Source organism: Engystomops pustulosus, chromosome 9 (genome assembly GCF_040894005.1).
Source record: "Engystomops pustulosus chromosome 9, aEngPut4.maternal, whole genome shotgun sequence".
In the NCBI taxonomy this organism is placed as follows: Eukaryota; Metazoa; Chordata; class Amphibia; order Anura; family Leptodactylidae; genus Engystomops; species Engystomops pustulosus.
Window position 1 is genome coordinate 62,710,442 of NC_092419.1, and position 18,120 is coordinate 62,728,561.

The 18,120-nt window shown below is 44.9% G+C and overlaps 30 pseudogenes; all 30 read left to right on the forward strand.

The window, feature by feature from the left end:
• The first annotated feature begins 333 nt into the window (after nt 1-333).
• Nucleotides 334-452, forward strand: LOC140098811 (5S ribosomal RNA; annotated as a pseudogene).
• A 70-nt stretch (nt 453-522) lies between these two features.
• Nucleotides 523-641, forward strand: LOC140079036 (5S ribosomal RNA; annotated as a pseudogene).
• A 259-nt stretch (nt 642-900) lies between these two features.
• LOC140088822 (5S ribosomal RNA) lies at nt 901-1,019 on the forward strand (annotated as a pseudogene).
• A 259-nt stretch (nt 1,020-1,278) lies between these two features.
• On the forward strand, nt 1,279-1,397 carry LOC140090937 (5S ribosomal RNA; annotated as a pseudogene).
• Nucleotides 1,398-1,467: 70 nt separating this feature from the next.
• Nucleotides 1,468-1,586, forward strand: LOC140090949 (5S ribosomal RNA; annotated as a pseudogene).
• Nucleotides 1,587-1,845: 259 nt separating this feature from the next.
• On the forward strand, nt 1,846-1,964 carry LOC140087725 (5S ribosomal RNA; annotated as a pseudogene).
• Nucleotides 1,965-2,978: 1,014 nt separating this feature from the next.
• Nucleotides 2,979-3,097, forward strand: LOC140087522 (5S ribosomal RNA; annotated as a pseudogene).
• A 70-nt stretch (nt 3,098-3,167) lies between these two features.
• Nucleotides 3,168-3,286, forward strand: LOC140082185 (5S ribosomal RNA; annotated as a pseudogene).
• Nucleotides 3,287-4,300: 1,014 nt separating this feature from the next.
• LOC140095306 (5S ribosomal RNA) lies at nt 4,301-4,419 on the forward strand (annotated as a pseudogene).
• A 70-nt stretch (nt 4,420-4,489) lies between these two features.
• Nucleotides 4,490-4,608, forward strand: LOC140095874 (5S ribosomal RNA; annotated as a pseudogene).
• A 70-nt stretch (nt 4,609-4,678) lies between these two features.
• LOC140079037 (5S ribosomal RNA) lies at nt 4,679-4,797 on the forward strand (annotated as a pseudogene).
• A 1,776-nt stretch (nt 4,798-6,573) lies between these two features.
• Nucleotides 6,574-6,692, forward strand: LOC140082178 (5S ribosomal RNA; annotated as a pseudogene).
• Nucleotides 6,693-7,706: 1,014 nt separating this feature from the next.
• LOC140087523 (5S ribosomal RNA) lies at nt 7,707-7,825 on the forward strand (annotated as a pseudogene).
• A 259-nt stretch (nt 7,826-8,084) lies between these two features.
• LOC140082186 (5S ribosomal RNA) lies at nt 8,085-8,203 on the forward strand (annotated as a pseudogene).
• Nucleotides 8,204-9,028: 825 nt separating this feature from the next.
• On the forward strand, nt 9,029-9,147 carry LOC140098812 (5S ribosomal RNA; annotated as a pseudogene).
• Nucleotides 9,148-9,217: 70 nt separating this feature from the next.
• LOC140079038 (5S ribosomal RNA) lies at nt 9,218-9,336 on the forward strand (annotated as a pseudogene).
• Nucleotides 9,337-9,595: 259 nt separating this feature from the next.
• On the forward strand, nt 9,596-9,714 carry LOC140088824 (5S ribosomal RNA; annotated as a pseudogene).
• A 259-nt stretch (nt 9,715-9,973) lies between these two features.
• On the forward strand, nt 9,974-10,092 carry LOC140090961 (5S ribosomal RNA; annotated as a pseudogene).
• A 70-nt stretch (nt 10,093-10,162) lies between these two features.
• Nucleotides 10,163-10,281, forward strand: LOC140079039 (5S ribosomal RNA; annotated as a pseudogene).
• Nucleotides 10,282-11,484: 1,203 nt separating this feature from the next.
• Nucleotides 11,485-11,603, forward strand: LOC140079041 (5S ribosomal RNA; annotated as a pseudogene).
• Nucleotides 11,604-12,995: 1,392 nt separating this feature from the next.
• Nucleotides 12,996-13,114, forward strand: LOC140088826 (5S ribosomal RNA; annotated as a pseudogene).
• Nucleotides 13,115-13,184: 70 nt separating this feature from the next.
• LOC140096391 (5S ribosomal RNA) lies at nt 13,185-13,303 on the forward strand (annotated as a pseudogene).
• A 637-nt stretch (nt 13,304-13,940) lies between these two features.
• LOC140094825 (5S ribosomal RNA) lies at nt 13,941-14,059 on the forward strand (annotated as a pseudogene).
• Nucleotides 14,060-14,128: 69 nt separating this feature from the next.
• LOC140090973 (5S ribosomal RNA) lies at nt 14,129-14,247 on the forward strand (annotated as a pseudogene).
• A 70-nt stretch (nt 14,248-14,317) lies between these two features.
• Nucleotides 14,318-14,436, forward strand: LOC140079042 (5S ribosomal RNA; annotated as a pseudogene).
• An 824-nt stretch (nt 14,437-15,260) lies between these two features.
• LOC140094769 (5S ribosomal RNA) lies at nt 15,261-15,379 on the forward strand (annotated as a pseudogene).
• Nucleotides 15,380-16,204: 825 nt separating this feature from the next.
• On the forward strand, nt 16,205-16,323 carry LOC140093947 (5S ribosomal RNA; annotated as a pseudogene).
• A 70-nt stretch (nt 16,324-16,393) lies between these two features.
• On the forward strand, nt 16,394-16,512 carry LOC140089094 (5S ribosomal RNA; annotated as a pseudogene).
• A 259-nt stretch (nt 16,513-16,771) lies between these two features.
• LOC140088827 (5S ribosomal RNA) lies at nt 16,772-16,890 on the forward strand (annotated as a pseudogene).
• Nucleotides 16,891-16,959: 69 nt separating this feature from the next.
• LOC140085019 (5S ribosomal RNA) lies at nt 16,960-17,078 on the forward strand (annotated as a pseudogene).
• The last annotated feature ends 1,042 nt before the right edge of the window (nt 17,079-18,120 follow it).

Here is an 18,120-nt window from a genome sequence, read left to right on the forward strand (position 1 = left end):
CAGCAGCGATGCAGCTTAAGGCTTGGCAAGTACCAGCATGGGAGACTGGCTTGGAATCCCAAGTTCTGGTGACCTTTTTGAACCTGAAAATTGTGTAAGTTTCTCTATGAGATAGCAAAAGAAGGTTCAAATTGAACAGCTGCTGTCAACGGCCATTCTAAGCTGAATGTGCCTGCTCTTGTCAGATTGCAGCAGCAATGCAGCTTAAGGCTTGGCAAGTACCAGCATGGGAGACTGACTTGGAATCCCAAGTTCTGGTGACCTTTTTGAACCTGAAAATTGTGTTAGTTTCTATATAAGATAGTAGAAGAAGGTTCAAATTGAACAACTGCTGTCAATGGCCATTCTAAGCTGAATGTGCCTGCTCTTGCCAGATCGCAGCAGCAATGCAGCTTAAGGCTTGGCAAGTACCAGCATGGGAGACTGGCTGGGAATCCCAAGTTCCGTTGACCTTTTTGAACCTGAAAATTGTGTTAGTTTCTCTATGAGATAGTAAAAGAAGGTTCAAATTGAACAGCTGCTGTCAACGGCCATTCTAAGCTGAATGTGCCTGCTCTCGTCAGATCGCAGCAGCAATGCAGCTTAAGGCTTGGCAAGTACCAGCATGGGAGACTGGCTGGGAATCCCAAGTTCTGTTGACCTTTTTGAACCTGAAAATTGTGTTAGTTTCTCTATGAAATATTAAAAGAAGGTTCAAATTGAACAGCTCCTGTCAACGGCCATTCTAAGCTGAATGTGCGTGCTCTTGTCACATCGCAGCAGCGATGCAGCTTAAGGCTTGGCAAGTTCCAGCATGGGAGACTGGCTGGGAATCCCAAGTTCTGTTGATGTTTTTGAACTTCAAAATTGTTTTAGTTTCTCTATGAGTTAGTAAAAGAAGGTTCAATTTGAAATGCTGCTGTCAACGGCCATTCTAAGCTGAATGTGCCTGCTCTTGTCAGATCGCAGCAGCAATGCAGCTTAAGGCTTGGCAAGTACCAGCATGGGAGACTGGCTGGGAATCCCAAGTTCCGTTGACCTTTTTGAACCTGAAAATTGTGTTAGTTTCTCTATGAGATAGTAAAAGAAGGTTCAAATTGAACAGCTGCTGTCAGCGGCCATTCTAAGCTGAATGTGCGTGCTCTTGTCAGATCGCAGCAGCGATGCAGCTTAAGGCTTGGCAAGTACCAGCATGGGAGACTCGCTGGGAATCCCAAGTTCTGGTGACTTTTTTGAACCTGAAAATTGTGTTAGTTTCTCTATGAGATAGTAAAAGAAGGTTCAAATTGAACAGCTGCTGTCAACGGCCATTCTAAGCTGAATGTGCCTGCTCTCGTCAGATCGCAGCAGCAATGCAGCTTAAGGCTTGGCAAGTACCAGCATGGGAGACTGGCTGGGAATCCCAAGTTCCGTTGACCTTTTTGAACCTGAAAATTGTGTTAGTTTCTCTATGAGAAAGTAAAAGAAGGTTCAAATTGAACAGCTGCTGTCAACGGCCATTCTAAGCTGAATGTGCCTGCTCTCGTCAGATCGCAGCAGCAATGCAGCTTAAGGCTTGGCAAGTACCAGCATGGGAGACTGGCTGGGAATCCCAAGTTCCGTTGACCTTTTTGAACCTGAAAATTGTGTTAGTTTCTCTATGAGATAGTAAAAGAAGGTTCAAATTGAACAGCTGCTGTCAACGGCCATTCTAAGCTGAATGTGCGTGCTCTTGTCAGATCGCAGCAGCGATGCAGCTTAAGGCTTGGCAAGTACCAGCATGGGAGACTCGCTGGGAATCCCAAGTTCTGGTGACTTTTTTGAACCTGAAAATTGTGTTAGTTTCTCTATGAGATAGTAAAAGAAGGTTCAAATTGAACAGCTGCTGTCAACGGCCATTCTAAGCTGAATGTGCCTGCTCTCGTCAGATCGCAGCAGCAATGCAGCTTAAGGCTTGGCAAGTACCAGCATGGGAGACTGGCTGGGAATCCCATGTTCTGTTGACCTTTTTTAACCTGAAAATGTGTTAGTTTCTCTATGAGATAGTAAAAGAAGGTTCAAATTGAACAGCTGCTGTCAACGGCCATTCTAAGCTCAATGTGCGTGCTTTTGTTAGATCGCAGCAGCGATGCAGCTTAAGGCTTGGCAAGTACCAGCATGGGAGACTGGCTTGGAATCCCAAGTTCTGGTGACCTTTTTGAACCTGAAAATTGTGTAAGTTTCTCTATGAGATAGCAAAAGAAGGTTCAAATTGAACAGCTGCTGTCAACGGCCATTCTAAGTTGAATGTGCCTGCTCTTGTCAGATTGCAGCAGCAATGCAGCTTAAGGCTTGGCAAGTACCAGCATGGGAGACTGGCTTGGAATCCCAAGTTCTGGTGACCTTTTTGAACCTGAAAATTGTGTTAGTTTCTATATAAGATAGTAGAAGAAGGTTCAAATTGAACAACTGCTGTCAATGGCCATTCTAAGCTGAATGTGCCTGCTCTCGCCAGATCGCAGCAGCAATGCAGCATAAGGCTTGGCAAGTACCAGCATGGGAGACTGGCTGGAAATCCCAAGTTCCGTTGCTCTTTTTGAACCTGAAAATTGTGTTAGTTTCTCTATGAGATAGTAAAAGAAGGTTCAAATTGAACAGCTGCTGTCAACGGCCATTCTAAGCTGAATGTGCGTGCTCTTGTGAGATCGCAGCAGCGATGCAGCTTAAGGCTTGGCAAGTACCAGCATGGGAGACTGGCTTGGAATCCCAAGTTCTGGTGACCTTTTTGAACCTGAAAATTGTGTAAGTTTCTCTATGAGATAGCAAAAGAAGGTTCAAATTGAACAGCTGCTGTCAACGGCCATTCTAAGCTGAATGTGCGTGCTCTTGTCACATCGCAGCAGCGATGCAGCTTAAGGCTTGGCAAGTTCCAGCATGGGAGACTGGCTGGGAATCCCAAGTTCTGTTGATGTTTTTGAACTTGAAAATTGTTTTAGTTTCTCTATGAGATAGTAAAAGAAGGTTCAATTTGAAATGCTGCTGTCAACGGCCATTCTAAGCTGAATGTGCCTGCTCTTGTCAGATCGCAGCAGCAATGCAGCTTAAGGCTTGGCAAGTACCAGCATGGGAGACTGACTGGGAATCCCAAGTTCCGTTGACCTTTTTGAACCTGAAAATTGTGTTAGTTTCTCTATGAGATAGTAAAAGAAGGTTCAAATTGAACAGCTGCTGTCAACGGCCATTCTAAGCTGAATGTGCCTGCTCTCGTCAGATCGCAGCAGCAATGCAGCTTAAGGCTTGGCAAGTACCTGCATGGGAGACTGGCTGGGAATCCCAAGTTCTGTTGACCTTTTTGAACCTGAAAATGTGTTAGTTTCTCTATGAGATAGTAAAAGAAGGTTCAAATTGAACAGCTGCTGTCAACGGCCATTCTAAGCTCAATGTGCGTGCTTTTGTTAGATCGCAGCAGCGATGCAGCTTAAGGCTTGGCAAGTACCAGCATGGGAGACTGGCTTGGAATCCCAAGTTCTGGTGACCTTTTTGAACCTGAAAATTGTGTTAGTTTCTATATAAGATAGTAGAAGAAGGTTCAAATTGAACAACTGCTGTCAATGGCCATTCTAAGCTGAATGTGCCTGCTCTCGCCAGATCGCAGCAGCAATGCAGCATAAGGCTTGGCAAGTACCAGCATGGGAGACTGGCTGGGAATCCCAAGTTCCGTTGCCCTTTTTGAACCTGAAAATTGTGTTAGTTTCTCTATGAGATAGTAAAAGAAGGTTCAAATTGAACAGCTGCTGTCAACGGCCATTCTAAGCTGAATGTGCGTGCTCTTGTGAGATCGCAGCAGCGATGCAGCTTAAGGCTTGGCAAGTACCAGCATGGGAGACTGGCTTGGAATCCCAAGTTCTGGTGACCTTTTTGAACCTGAAAATTGTGTAAGTTTCTCTATGAGATAGCAAAAGAAGGTTCAAATTGAACAGCTGCTGTCAACGGCCATTCTAAGCTGAATGTGCCTGCTCTTGTCAGATTGCAGCAGCAATGCAGCTTAAGGCTTGGCAAGTACCAGCATGGGAGACTGACTTGGAATCCCAAGTTCTGGTGACCTTTTTGAACCTGAAAATTGTGTTAGTTTCTATATAAGATAGTAGAAGAAGGTTCAAATTGAACAACTGCTGTCAATGGCCATTCTAAGCTGAATGTGCCTGCTCTTGCCAGATCGCAGCAGCAATGCAGCTTAAGGCTTGGCAAGTTCCAGCATGGGAGACTGGCTGGGAATCCCAAGTTCCGTTGACCTTTTTGAACTTGAAAATTGTTTTAGTTTCTCTATGAGATAGTAAAAGAAGGTTCAATTTGAAATGCTGCTATCAACGGCCATTCTAAGCTGAATGTGCCTGCTCTTGTCAGATCGCAGCAGCAATGCAGCTTAAGGCTTGGCAAGTACCAGCATGGGAGACTGGCTGGGAATCCCAAGTTCCGTTGACCTTTTTGAACCTGAAAATTGTGTTAGTTTCTCTATGAGATAGTAAAAGAAGGTTCAAATTGAACAGCTGCTGTCAACGGCCATTCTAAGCTGAATGTGCGTGCTCTTGTCAGATCGCAGCAGCGATGCAGCTTAAGGCTTGGCAAGTACCAGCATGGGAGACTGGCTGGGAATCCCAAGTTCCGTTGACCTTTTTGAACCTGAAAATTGTGTTAGTTTCTCTATGAGATAGCAAAAGAAGGTTCAAATTGAACAGCTGCTGTCAACGGCCATTCTAAGCTGAATGTGCCTGCTCTCGTCAGATCGCAGCAGCAATGCAGCTTAAGGCTTGGCAAGTACCAGCATGGGAGACTGGCTGGGAATCCCAAGTTCTGTTGACCTTTTTGAACCTGAAAATTGTGTTAGTTTCTCTATGAGATAGTAAAAGAAGGTTCAAATTGAACAGCTGCTGTCAACGGCCATTCTAAGCTGAATGTGCGTGCTCTTGTCAGATCGCATCGCAGCAGCGATGCAGCTTAAGGCTTGGCAAGTTCCAGCTTGGGAGACTGGCTGGGAATCCCAAGTTCTGTTGACCTTTTTGAACTTGAAAATTGTTTTAGTTTCTCTATGAGATAGTAAAAGAAGGTTCAATTTGAAATGCTGCTGTCAACAGCCATTCTAAGCTGAATGTGCCTGCTCTTGTCAGATCGCAGCAGCAATGCAGATTAAGGCTTGGCAAGTACCAGCATGGGAGACTGGCTGGGAATCCCAAGTTCCGTTGACCTTTTTGAACCTGAAAATTGTGTTATTTTCTCTATGAGATAGTAAAAGTAGGTTCAAATTGAACAGCTGCTGTCAACGGCCATTCTAAGCTGAATGTGTGTGCTCTTGTCAGATCGCAGCAGCGATGCAGCTTAAGGCTTGGCAAGTACCAGCATGGGAGACTGGCTGGGAATCCCAAGTTCTGGTGACTTTTTTGAACCTGAAAATTGTGTTAGTTTCTCTATGAGATAGTAGAAGAAGGTTCAAATTGAACAACTGCTGTCAACGGCCATTCTAAGCTGAATGTGTGTGCTCTTGTCAGATCGCAGCAGCGATGCAGCTTAAGGCTTGGCAAGTACCAGCATGGGAGACTGGCTGGGAATCCCAAGTTCTGTTGACCTTTTTGAACCTGAAAATTGTGTTAGTTTCTCTATGAGATAGTAAAAGAAGGTTCAAATTGAACAGCTGCTGTCAATGGCCATTCTAAGCTGAATGTGCCTGCTCTCGTCAGATCACAGCAGCAATGCAGCCTAAGGCTTGGCAAGTACCAGCATGGGAGACTGGCTGGGAATCCCAAGTTCTGGTGACCTTTTTGAACCTGAAAATTGTGTTAGTTTCTCTATGAGATAGTAGAAGAAGGTTCAAATTGAACAGCTGCTGTCAACGGCCATTCTAACCTGAATGTGTGTGCTCTTGTCAGATCGCAGCAGCGATGCAGCTTAAGGCTTGGCAAGTACCAGCATGGGAGACTGGCTGGGAATCCCAAGTTCTGTTGACCTTTTTGAACCTGAAAATTGTGTTAGTTTCTCTATGAGATAGTAAAAGAAGGTTCAAATTGAACAGCTGCTGTCAATGGCCATTCTAAGCTGAATGTGCCTGCTCTCGTCAGATCACAGCAGCAATGCAGCCTAAGGCTTGGCAAGTACCAGCATGGGAGACTGGCTGGGAATCCCAAGTTCTGGTGACCTTTTTGAACCTGAAAATTGTGTTAGTTTCTCTATGAGATAGTAGAAGAAGGTTCAAATTGAACAGCTGCTGTCAACGGCCATTCTAACCTGAATGTGTGTGCTCTTGTCAGATCGCAGCAGCGATGCAGCTTAAGGCTTGGCAAGTACCAGCATGGGAGACTGGCTGGGAATCCCAAGTTCTGGTGACTTTTTTGAACCTGAAAATTGTGTTAGTTTCTCTATGAGATAGTTAAAGAAGGTTCAAATTGAACAGCTGCTGTCAACGGCAATTCTAAGCTGAATGTGCCTGCTCTCGTCAGATTGCAGCAGCAATGCAGCTTAAGGCTTGGCAAGTACTAGCATGGGAGACTGGCTGGGAATCCCAAGTTCCGTTGACATTTTTGAACCTGAAAATTGTGTTAGTTTCTCTATGAGATAGTAAAAGAAGGTTCAAATTGAACAGCTGCTGTCAACGGCCATTCTAAGCTGAATGTGCCTGCTCTCGTCAGATCGCAGCAGCAATGCAGCTTAAGGCTTGGCAAGTACCAGCGTGGGAGACTGGCTGGGAATCCCAAGTTCTGTTGACCTTTTTGAACCTGAAAATGTGTTAGTTTCTCTATGAGATTGTAAAAGAAGGTTCAAATTGAACAGCTGCTGTCAACGGCCATTCTAAGCTGAATGTGCGTGCTCTTGTCAGATCGCAGCAGCGATGCAGCTTAAGGCTTGGCAAGTACCAGCATGGGAGACTGGCTTGGAATCCCAAGTTCTGGTGACCTTTTTGAACCTGAAAATTGTGTTAGTTTCTCTATGAGATAGCAAAAGAAGGTTCAAATTGAACAGCTGCTGTCAACGGCCATTCTAAGCTGAATGTGCCTGCTCTTGTCAGATTGCAGCAGCAATGCAGCTTAAGGTTTGGCAAGTACCAGCATGGGAGACTGGCTTGGAATCCCAAGTTCTGGTGACCTTTTTGAACCTGAAAATTGTGTTAGTTTCTATATAAGATAGTAGAAGAAGGTTCAAATTGAACAACTGCTGTCAATGGCCATTCTAAGCTGAATGTGCCTGCTCTCGCCAGATCGCAGCAGCAATGCAGCATAAGGCTTGGCAAGTACCAGCATGGGAGACTGGCTGGAAATCCCAAGTTCCGTTGCTCTTTTTGAACCTGAAAATTGTGTTAGTTTCTCTATGAGATAGTAAAAGAAGGTTCAAATTGAACAGCTGCTGTCAACGGCCATTCTAAGCTGAATGTGCGTGCTCTTGTGAGATCGCAGCAGCGATGCAGCTTAAGGCTTGGCAAGTACCAGCATGGGAGACTGGCTTGGAATCCCAAGTTCTGGTGACCTTTTTGAACCTGAAAATTGTGTAAGTTTCTCTATGAGATAGCAAAAGAAGGTTCAAATTAAACAGCTGCTGTCAACGGCCATTCTAAGCTGAATGTGCGTGCTCTTGTCACATCGCAGCAGCGATGCAGCTTAAGGCTTGGCAAGTTCCAGCATGGGAGACTGGCTGGGAATCCCAAGTTCTGTTGACGTTTTTGAACTTGAAAATTGTTTTAGTTTCTCTATGAGATAGTAAAAGAAGGTTCAATTTGAAATGCTGCTGTCAACGGCCATTCTAAGCTGAATGTGCCTGCTCTTGTCAGATCGCAGCAGCAATGCAGCTTAAGGCTTGGCAAGTACCAGCATGGGAGACTGACTGGGAATCCCAAGTTCCGTTGACCTTTTTGAACCTGAAAATTGTGTTAGTTTCTCTATGAGATAGTAAAAGAAGGTTCAAATTGAACAGCTGCTGTCAACGGCCATTCTAAGCTGAATGTGCGTGCTCTTGTCAGATCGCAGCAGCGATGCAGCTTAAGGCTTGGCAAGTACCAGCATGGGAGACTCGCTGGGAATCCCAAGTTCTGGTGACTTTTTTGAACCTGAAAATTGTGTTAGTTTCTGTATGAGATAGTAAAAGAAGGTTCAAATTGAACAGCTGCTGTCAACGGCCATTCTAAGCTGAATGTGCCTGCTCTCGTCAGATCGCAGCAGCAATGCAGCTTAAGGCTTGGCAAGTACCTGCATGGGAGACTGGCTGGGAATCCCAAGTTCTGTTGACCTTTTTGAACCTGAAAATGTGTTAGTTTCTCTATGAGATAGTAAAAGAAGGTTCAAATTGAACAGCTGCTGTCAACGGCCATTCTAAGCTCAATGTGCGTGCTTTTGTTAGATCGCAGCAGCGATGCAGCTTAAGGCTTGGCAAGTACCAGCATGGGAGACTGGCTTGGAATCCCAAGTTCTGGTGACCTTTTTGAACCTGAAAATTGTGTTAGTTTCTATATAAGATAGTAGAAGAAGGTTCAAATTGAACAACTGCTGTCAATGGCCATTCTAAGCTGAATGTGCCTGCTCTCGCCAGATCGCAGCAGCAATGTAGCATAAGGCTTGGCAAGTACCAGCATGGGAGACTGGCTGGGAATCCCAAGTTCCGTTGCCCTTTTTGAACCTGAAAATTGTGTTAGTTTCTCTATGAGATAGTAAAAGAAGGTTCAAATTGAACAGCTGCTGTCAACGGCCATTCTAAGCTGAATGTGCGTGCTCTTGTGAGATCGCAGCAGCGATGCAGCTTAAGGCTTGGCAAGTACCAGCATGGGAGACTGGCTTGGAATCCCAAGTTCTGGTGACCTTTTTGAACCTGAAAATTGTGTAAGTTTCTCTATGAGATAGCAAAAGAAGGTTCAAATTGAACAGCTGCTGTCAACGGCCATTCTAAGCTGAATGTGCCTGCTCTTGTCAGATTGCAGCAGCAATGCAGCTTAAGGCTTGGCAAGTACCAGCATGGGAGACTGACTTGGAATCCCAAGTTCTGGTGACCTTTTTGAACCTGAAAATTGTGTTAGTTTCTATATAAGATAGTAGAAGAAGGTTCAAATTGAACAACTGCTGTCAATGGCCATTCTAAGCTGAATGTGCCTGCTCTTGCCAGATCGCAGCAGCAATGCAGCTTAAGGCTTGGCAAGTACCAGCATGGGAGACTGGCTGGGAATCCCAAGTTCCGTTGACCTTTTTGAACCTGAAAATTGTGTTAGTTTCTCTATGAGATAGTAAAAGAAGGTTCAAATTGAACAGCTGCTGTCAACGGCCATTCTAAGCTGAATGTGCCTGCTCTCGTCAGATCGCAGCAGCAATGCAGCTTAAGGCTTGGCAAGTACCAGCATGGGAGACTGGCTGGGAATCCCAAGTTCTGTTGACCTTTTTGAACCTGAAAATTGTGTTAGTTTCTCTATGAAAAATTAAAAGAAGGTTCAAATTGAACAGCTCCTGTCAACGGCCATTCTAAGCTGAATGTGCGTGCTCTTGTCACATCGCAGCAGCGATGCAGCTTAAGGCTTGGCAAGTTCCAGCATGGGAGACTGGCTGGGAATCCCAAGTTCTGTTGATGTTTTTGAACTTCAAAATTGTTTTAGTTTCTCTATGAGATAGTAAAAGAAGGTTCAATTTGAAATGCTGCTGTCAACGGCCATTCTAAGCTGAATGTGCCTGCTCTTGTCAGATCGCAGCAGCAATGCAGCTTAAGGCTTGGCAAGTACCAGCATGGGAGACTGGCTGGGAATCCCAAGTTCCGTTGACCTTTTTGAACCTGAAAATTGTGTTAGTTTCTCTATGAGATAGTAAAAGAAGGTTCAAATTGAACAGCTGCTGTCAGCGGCCATTCTAAGCTGAATGTGCGTGCTCTTGTCAGATCGCAGCAGCGATGCAGCTTAAGGCTTGGCAAGTACCAGCATGGGAGACTCGCTGGGAATCCCAAGTTCTGGTGACTTTTTTGAACCTGAAAATTGTGTTAGTTTCTCTATGAGATAGTAAAAGAAGGTTCAAATTGAACAGCTGCTGTCAACGGCCATTCTAAGCTGAATGTGCCTGCTCTCGTCAGATCGCAGCAGCAATGCAGCTTAAGGCTTGGCAAGTACCAGCATGGGAGACTGGCTGGGAATCCCAAGTTCCGTTGACCTTTTTGAACCTGAAAATTGTGTTAGTTTCTCTATGAGAAAGTAAAAGAAGGTTCAAATTGAACAGCTGCTGTCAACGGCCATTCTAAGCTGAATGTGCCTGCTCTCGTCAGATCGCAGCAGCAATGCAGCTTAAGGCTTGGCAAGTACCAGCATGGGAGACTGGCTGGGAATCCCAAGTTCTGTTGACCTTTTTGAACCTGAAAATGTGTTAGTTTCTCTATGAGATAGTAAAAGAAGGTTCAAATTGAACAGCTGCTGTCAACGGCCATTCTAAGCTCAATGTGTGTGCTTTTGTTAGATCGCAGCAGCGATGCAGCTTAAGGCTTGGCAAGTACCAGCATGGGAGACTGGCTTGGAATCCCAAGTTCTGGTGACCTTTTTGAACCTGAAAATTGTGTTAGTTTCTCTATGAGATAGCAAAAGAAGGTTCAAATTGAACAGCTGCTGTCAACGGCCATTCTAAGCTGAATGTGCCTGCTCTTGTCAGATTGCAGCAGCAATGCAGCTTAAGGCTTGGCAAGTACCAGCATGGGAGACTGGCTTGGAATCCCAAGTTCTGGTGACCTTTTTGAACCTGAAAATTGTGTTAGTTTCTATATAAGATAGTAGAAGAAGGTTCAAATTGAACAACTGCTGTCAATGGCCATTCTAAGCTGAATGTGCCTGCTCTCGCCAGATCGCAGCAGCAATGCAGCATAAGGCTTGGCAAGTACCAGCATGGGAGACTGGCTGGAAATCCCAAGTTCCGTTGCTCTTTTTGAACCTGAAAATTGTGTTAGTTTCTCTATGAGATAGTAAAAGAAGGTTCAAATTGAACAGCTGCTGTCAACGGCCATTCTAAGCTGAATGTGCGTGCTCTTGTGAGATCGCAGCAGCGATGCAGCTTAAGGCTTGGCAAGTACCAGCATGGGAGACTGGCTTGGAATCCCAAGTTCTGGTGACCTTTTTGAACCTGAAAATTGTGTAAGTTTCTCTATGAGATAGCAAAAGAAGGTTCAAATTGAACAGCTGCTGTCAACGGCCATTCTAAGCTGAATGTGCCTGCTCTTGTCAGATTGCAGCAGCAATGCAGCTTAAGGCTTGGCAAGTACCAGCATGGGAGACTGACTTGGAATCCCAAGTTCTGGTGACCTTTTTGAACCTTAAAATTGTGTTAGTTTCTATATAAGATAGTAGAAGAAGGTTCAAATTGAACAACTGCTGTCAATGGCCATTCTAAGCTGAATGTGCCTGCTCTTGCCAGATCGCAGCAGCAATGCAGCTTAAGGCTTAGCAAGTACCAGCATGGGAGACTGGCTGGGAATCCCAAGTTCCGTTGACCTTTTTGAACCTGAAAATTGTGTTAGTTTCTCTATGAGATAGTAAAAGAAGGTTCAAATTGAACAGCTGCTGTCAACGGCCATTCTAAGCTGAATGTGCCTGCTCTCGTCAGATCGCAGCAGCAATGCAGCTTAAGGCTTGGCAAGTACCAGCATGGGAGACTGGCTGGGAATCCCAAGTTCTGTTGACCTTTTTGAACCTGAAAATTGTGTTAGTTTCTCTATGAAATAGTAAAAGAAGGTTCAAATTGAACAGCTCCTGTCAACGGCCATTCTAAGCTGAATGTGCGTGCTCTTGTCACATCGCAGCAGCGATGCAGCTTAAGGCTTGGCAAGTTCCAGCATGGGAGACTGGCTGGGAATCCCAAGTTCTGTTGACGTTTTTGAACTTGAAAATTGTTTTAGTTTCTCTATGAGATAGTAAAAGAAGGTTCAATTTGAAATGCTGCTGTCAACGGCCATTCTAAGCTGAATGTGCCTGCTCTTGTCAGATCGCAGCAGCAATGCAGCTTAAGGCTTGGCAAGTACCAGCATGGGAGACTGGCTGGGAATCCAAAGTTCTGTTGACCTTTTTGAACCTGAAAATGTGTTAGTTTCTCTATGAGATAGTAAAAGAAGGTTCAAATTGAACAGCTGCTGTCAACGGCCATTCTAAGCTCAATGTGCGTGCTTTTGTTAGATCGCAGCAGCGATGCAGCTTAAGGCTTGGCAAGTACCAGCATGGGAGACTGGCTTGGAATCCCAAGTTCTGGTGACCTTTTTGAACCTGAAAATTGTGTTAGTTTCTATATAAGATAGTAGAAGAAGGTTCAAATTGAACAACTGCTGTCAATGGCCATTCTAAGCTGAATGTGCCTGCTCTCGCCAGATCGCAGCAGCAATGCAGCATAAGGCTTGGCAAGTACCAGCATGGGAGACTGGCTGGGAATCCCAAGTTCCGTTGCCCTTTTTGAACCTGAAAATTGTGTTAGTTTCTCTATGAGATAGTAAAAGAAGGTTCAAATTGAACAGCTGCTGTCAACGGCCATTCTAAGCTGAATGTGCGTGCTCTTGTGAGATCGCAGCAGCGATGCAGCTTAAGGCTTGGCAAGTACCAGCATGGGAGACTGGCTTGGAATCCCAAGTTCTGGTGACCTTTTTGAACCTGAAAATTGTGTAAGTTTCTCTATGAGATAGCAAAAGAAGGTTCAAATTGAACAGCTGCTGTCAACGGCCATTCTAAGCTGAATGTGCCTGCGCTTGTCAGATTGCAGCAGCAATGCAGCTTAAGGCTTAACAAGTACCAGCATGGGAGACTGACTTGGAATCCCAAGTTCTGGTGACCTTTTTGAACCTTAAAATTGTGTTAGTTTCTATATAAGATAGTAGAAGAAGGTTCAAATTGAACAACTGCTGTCAATGGCCATTCTAAGCTGAATGTGCCTGCTCTTGCCAGATCGCAGCAGCAATGCAGCTTAAGGCTTGGCAAGTTCCAGCATGGGAGACTGGCTGGGAATCCCAAGTTCCGTTGACCTTTTTGAACTTGAAAATTGTTTTAGTTTCTCTATGAGATAGTAAAAGAAGGTTCAATTTGAAATGCTGCTGTCAACGGCCATTCTAAGCTGAATGTGCCTGCTCTTGTCAGATCGCAGCAGCAATGCAGCTTAAGGCTTGGCAAGTACCAGCATGGGAGACTGGCTGGGAATCCCAAGTTCCGTTGACCTTTTTGAACCTGAAAATTGTGTTAGTTTCTCTATGAGATAGTAAAAGAAGGTTCAAATTGAACAGCTGCTGTCAACGGCCATTCTAAGCTGAATGTGCGTGCTCTTGTCAGATCGCAGCAGCGATGCAGCTTAAGGCTTGGCAAGTACCGGCATGGGAGACTGGCTGGGAATCCCAAGTTCCGTTGACCTTTTTGAACCTGAAAATTGTGTTAGTTTCTCTATGAGATAGCAAAAGAAGGTTCAAATTGAACAGCTGCTGTCAACGGCCATTCTAAGCTGAATGTGCGTGCTCTTGTCAGATCGCAGCAGCGATGCAGCTTAAGGCTTGGCAAGTTCCAGCATGGGAGACTGGCTGGGAATCCCAAGTTCTGTTGACCTTTTTGAACTTGAAAATTGTTTTAGTTTCTCTATGAGATAGTAAAAGAAGGTTCAATTTGAAATGCTGCTGTCAACGGCCATTCTAAGCTGAATGTGCCTGCTCTTGTCAGATCGCAGCAGCAATGCAGCTTAAGGCTTGGCAAGTACCAGCATGGGAGACTGGCTGGGAATCCCAAGTTCTGGTGACTTTTTTGAACCTGAAAATTGTGTTAGTTTCTCTATGAGATAGTAGAAGAAGGTTCAAATTGAACAACTGCTGTCAACGGCCATTCTAAGCTGAATGTGTGTGCTCTTTTCAGATCGCAGCAGCGATGCAGCTTAAGGCTTGGCAAGTACCAGCATGGGAGACTGGCTGGGAATCCCAAGTTCTGTTGACCTTTTTGAACCTGAAAATTGTGTTAGTTTCTCTATGAGATAGTAAAAGAAGGTTCAAATTGAACAGCTGCTGTCAACGGCAATTCTAAGCTGAATGTGCCTGCTCTCGTCAGATTGCAGCAGCAATGCAGCTTAAGGCTTGGCAAGTACCAGCATGGGAGACTGGCTGGGAATCCCAAGTTCTGTTGACCATTTTGAACCTGAAAATGTGTTAGTTTCTCTATGAGATAGTAAAAGAAGGTTCAAATTGAACAGCTGCTGTCAACGGCCATTCTAAGCTGAATGTGCCTGCTCTCGTCAGATCGCAGCAGCAATGCAGCTTAAGGCTTGGCAAGTACCAGCATGGGAGACTGGCTGGGAATCCCAAGTTCCGTTGACCTTTTTGAACCTGAAAATTGTGTTAGTTTCTCTATGAGATAGTAAAAGAAGGTTCAAATTGAACAGCTGCTGTCAACGGCCATTCTAAGCTGAATGTGCCTGCTCTCGTCAGATCGCAGCAGCAATGCAGCTTAAGGCTTGGCAAGTACCAGCATGGGAGACTGGCTGGGAATCCCAAGTTCTGTTGACCTTTTTGAACCTGAAAATGTGTTAGTTTCTCTATGAGATAGTAAAAGAAGGTTCAAATTGAACAGCTGCTGTCAACGGCCATTCTAAGCTGAATGTGTGTGCTCTTGTCAGATCGCAGCAGCGATGCAGCTTAAGGCTTGGCAAGTACCAGCATGGGAGACTGGCTTGGAATCCCAATTTCTGGTGACCTTTTTGAACCTGAAAATTGTGTTAGTTTCTCTATGAGATAGCAAAAGAAGGTTCAAATTGAACAGCTGCTGTCAACGGCCATTCTAAGCTGAATGTGCCTGCTCTTGTCAGATTGCAGCAGCAATGCAGCTTAAGGCTTGGCAAGTACCAGCATGGGAGACTGGCTTGGAATCCCAAGTTCTGGTGACCTTTTTGAACCTGAAAATTGTGTTAGTTTCTATATAAGATAGTAGAAGAAGGTTCAAATTGAACAACTGCTGTCAATGGCCATTCTAAGCTGAATGTGCCTGCTCTCGCCAGATCGCAGCAGCAATGCACCTTAATGCTTGGCAAGTAACAGCATGGGAGACTGGCTGGGAATCCCAAGTTCCGTTGCCCTTTTTGAACCTGAAAATTGTGTTAGTTTCTCTATGAGATGGTAAAAGAACTTTCAAATTGAACAGCTGCTGTCAACGGCCATTCTAAGCTGAATGTGCGTGCTCTTGTCAGATCGCAGCAGCGATGCAGCTTAAGGCTTGGCAAGTACCAGCATGGGAGACTGGCTTGGAATCCCAAGTTCTGGTGACCTTTTTGAACCTGAAAATGTGTTAGTTTCTCTATGAGATAGTAAAAGAAGGTTCAAATTGAACAGCTGCTGTCAACGGCCATTCTAAGCTGAGTGTGCCTGCTCTCGTCAGATCGCAGCAGCAATGCAGCCTAAGGCTTGGCAAGTACCAGCATGGGAGACTGGCTGGGAATCCCAAGTTCTGTTGACCTTTTTGAACCTGAAAATGTGTTAGTTTCTCTATGAGATAGTAAAAGAAGGTTCAAATTGAACAGCTGCTGTCAACGGCCATTCTAAGCTGAATGTGTGTGCTCTTGTCAGATCGCAGCAGCGATGCAGCTTAAGACTTGGCAAGTACCAGCATGGGAGACTGGCTTGGAATCCCAAGTTCTGGTGACCTTTTTGAACCTGAAAATTGTGTTAGTTTCTCTATGAGATAGCAAAAGAAGGTTCAAATTGAACAGCTGCTGTCAACGGCCATTCTAAGCTGAATGTGCCTGCTCTTGTCAGATTGCAGCAGCAATGCAGCTTAAGGCTTGGCAAGTACCAGCATGGGAGACTGGCTTGGAATCCCAAGTTCTGTTGACCTTTTTGAACCTGAAAATTGTGTTAGTTTCTATATAAGATAGTAGAAGAAGGTTCAAATTGAACAACTGCTGTCAATGGCCATTCTAAGCTGAATGTGCCTGCTCTCGCCAGATCGCAGCAGCAATGCAGCTTAATGCTTGGCAAGTAACAGCATGTGAGACTGGCTGGGAATCCCAAGTTCCGTTGCCCTTTTTGAACCTGAAAATTGTGTTAGTTTCTCTATGAGATAGTAAAAGAACTTTCAAATTGAACAGCTGCTGTCAACGGCTATTCTAAGCTGAATGTGCGTGCTCTTGTCAGATCGCAGCAGCGATGCAGCTTAAGGCTTGGCAAGTACCAGCATGGGAGACTGGCTTGGAATCCCAAGTTCTGGTGACCTTTTTGATCCTGAAAATTGTGTTAGTTTCTATATGAGATAGTAGAAGAAGGTTCAAATTGAACAACTGCTGTCAATGGCCATTCTAAGCTGAATGTGCCTGCTCTCGTCAGATCGCAGCAGCAATGCAGCTTAAGTCTTGGCAAGTACCTGCATGGGAGACTGGCTGGGAATCCCAAGTTCCGTTGACCTTTTTGAACCTGAAAATTGTGTTAGTTTCTCTATGAGATAGCAAAAGAAGGTTCAAATTGAAGAGCTGCTGTCAACGGCCATTCTAAGCTGAATGTGCCTGCTCTCGTCAGATCGTAGCAGCCATGCAGCTTAAGGCTTGGCAAGTACCAGCATGGGAGACTGGCTGGGAATCCCAAGTTCTGTTGACCTTTTTGAACCTGAAAATTGTGTTAGTTTCTCTATGAGATAGTAAAAGAAGGTTCAAATTGAACAGCTGCTGTCAACGGCCATTCTAAGCTGAATTTGCGTGCTCTTGTCAGATCGCAGCAGCGATGCAGCTTAAGGCTTGGCAAGTTCCAGCATGGGAGACTGGCTGGGAATCCCAAGTTCTGTTGACCTTTTTGAACTTGAAAATTGTTTTAGTTTCTCTATGAGATAGTAAAAGAAGGTTCAATTTGAAATGCTGCTGTCAACGGCCATTCTAAGCTGAATGTGCCTGCTCTTGTCAGATCGCAGCAGCAATGCAGCTTAAGGCTTGGCAAGTACCAGCATGGGAGACTGGCTGGGAATCCCAAGTTCCGTTGACCTTTTGAACCTGAAAATTGTGTTAGTTTCTCTATGAGATAGTAAAAGAAGGTTCAAATTGAACAGCTGCTGTCAACGGCCGTTCTAAGCTGAATGTGCCTGCTCTCGTCAGATCGCAGCAGTAATGCAGCTTAAGGCTTGGCAAGTACCAGCATGGGAGACTGGCTGGGAATCCCAAGTTCTGTTGACCTTTTTGAACCTGAAAATGTGTTAGTTTCTCTATGAGATAGTAAAAGAAGGTTCAAATTGAACAGCTGCTGTCAACGGCCATTCTAAGCTCAATGTGTGTGCTTTTGTTAGATCGCAGCAGCGATGCAGCTTAAGGCTTGGCAAGTACCAGCATGGGAGACTGGCTTGGAATCCCAAGTTCTGGTGACCTTTTTGAACCTGAAAATTGTGTTAGTTTCTCTATGAGATAGCAAAAGAAGGTTCAAATTGAACAGCTGCTGTCAACGGCCATTCTAAGCTGAATGTGCCTGCTCTTGTCAGATTGCAGCAGCAATGCAGCTTAAGGCTTGGCAAGTACCAGCATGGGAGACTGGCTTGGAATCCCAAGTTCTGGTGACCTTTTTGAACCTGAAAATTGTGTTAGTTTCTATATAAGATAGTAGAAGAAGGTTCAAATTGAACAACTGCTGTCAATGGCCATTCTAAGCTGAATGTGCCTGCTCTCGCCAGATCGCAGCAGCAATGCAGCATAAGGCTTGGCAAGTACCAGCATGGGAGACTGGCTGGAAATCCCAAGTTCCGTTGCTCTTTTTGAACCTGAAAATTGTGTTAGTTTCTCTATGAGATAGTAAAAGAAGGTTCAAATTGAACAGCTGCTGTCAACGGCCATTCTAAGCTGAATGTGCGTGCTCTTGTGAGATCGCAGCAGCGATGCAGCTTAAGGCTTGGCAAGTACCAGCATGGGAGACTGGCTTGGAATCCCAAGTTCTGGTGACCTTTTTGAACCTGAAAATTGTGTAAGTTTCTCTATGAGATAGCAAAAGAAGGTTCAAATTGAACAGCTGCTGTCAACGGCCATTCTAAGCTGAATGTGCCTGCTCTTGTCAGATTGCAGCAGCAATGCAGCTTAAGGCTTGGCAAGTACCAGCATGGGAGACTGACTTGGAATCCCAAGTTCTGGTGACCTTTTTGAACCTTAAAATTGTGTTAGTTTCTATATAAGATAGTAGAAGAAGGTTCAAATTGAACAACTGCTGTCAATGGCCATTCTAAGCTGAATGTGC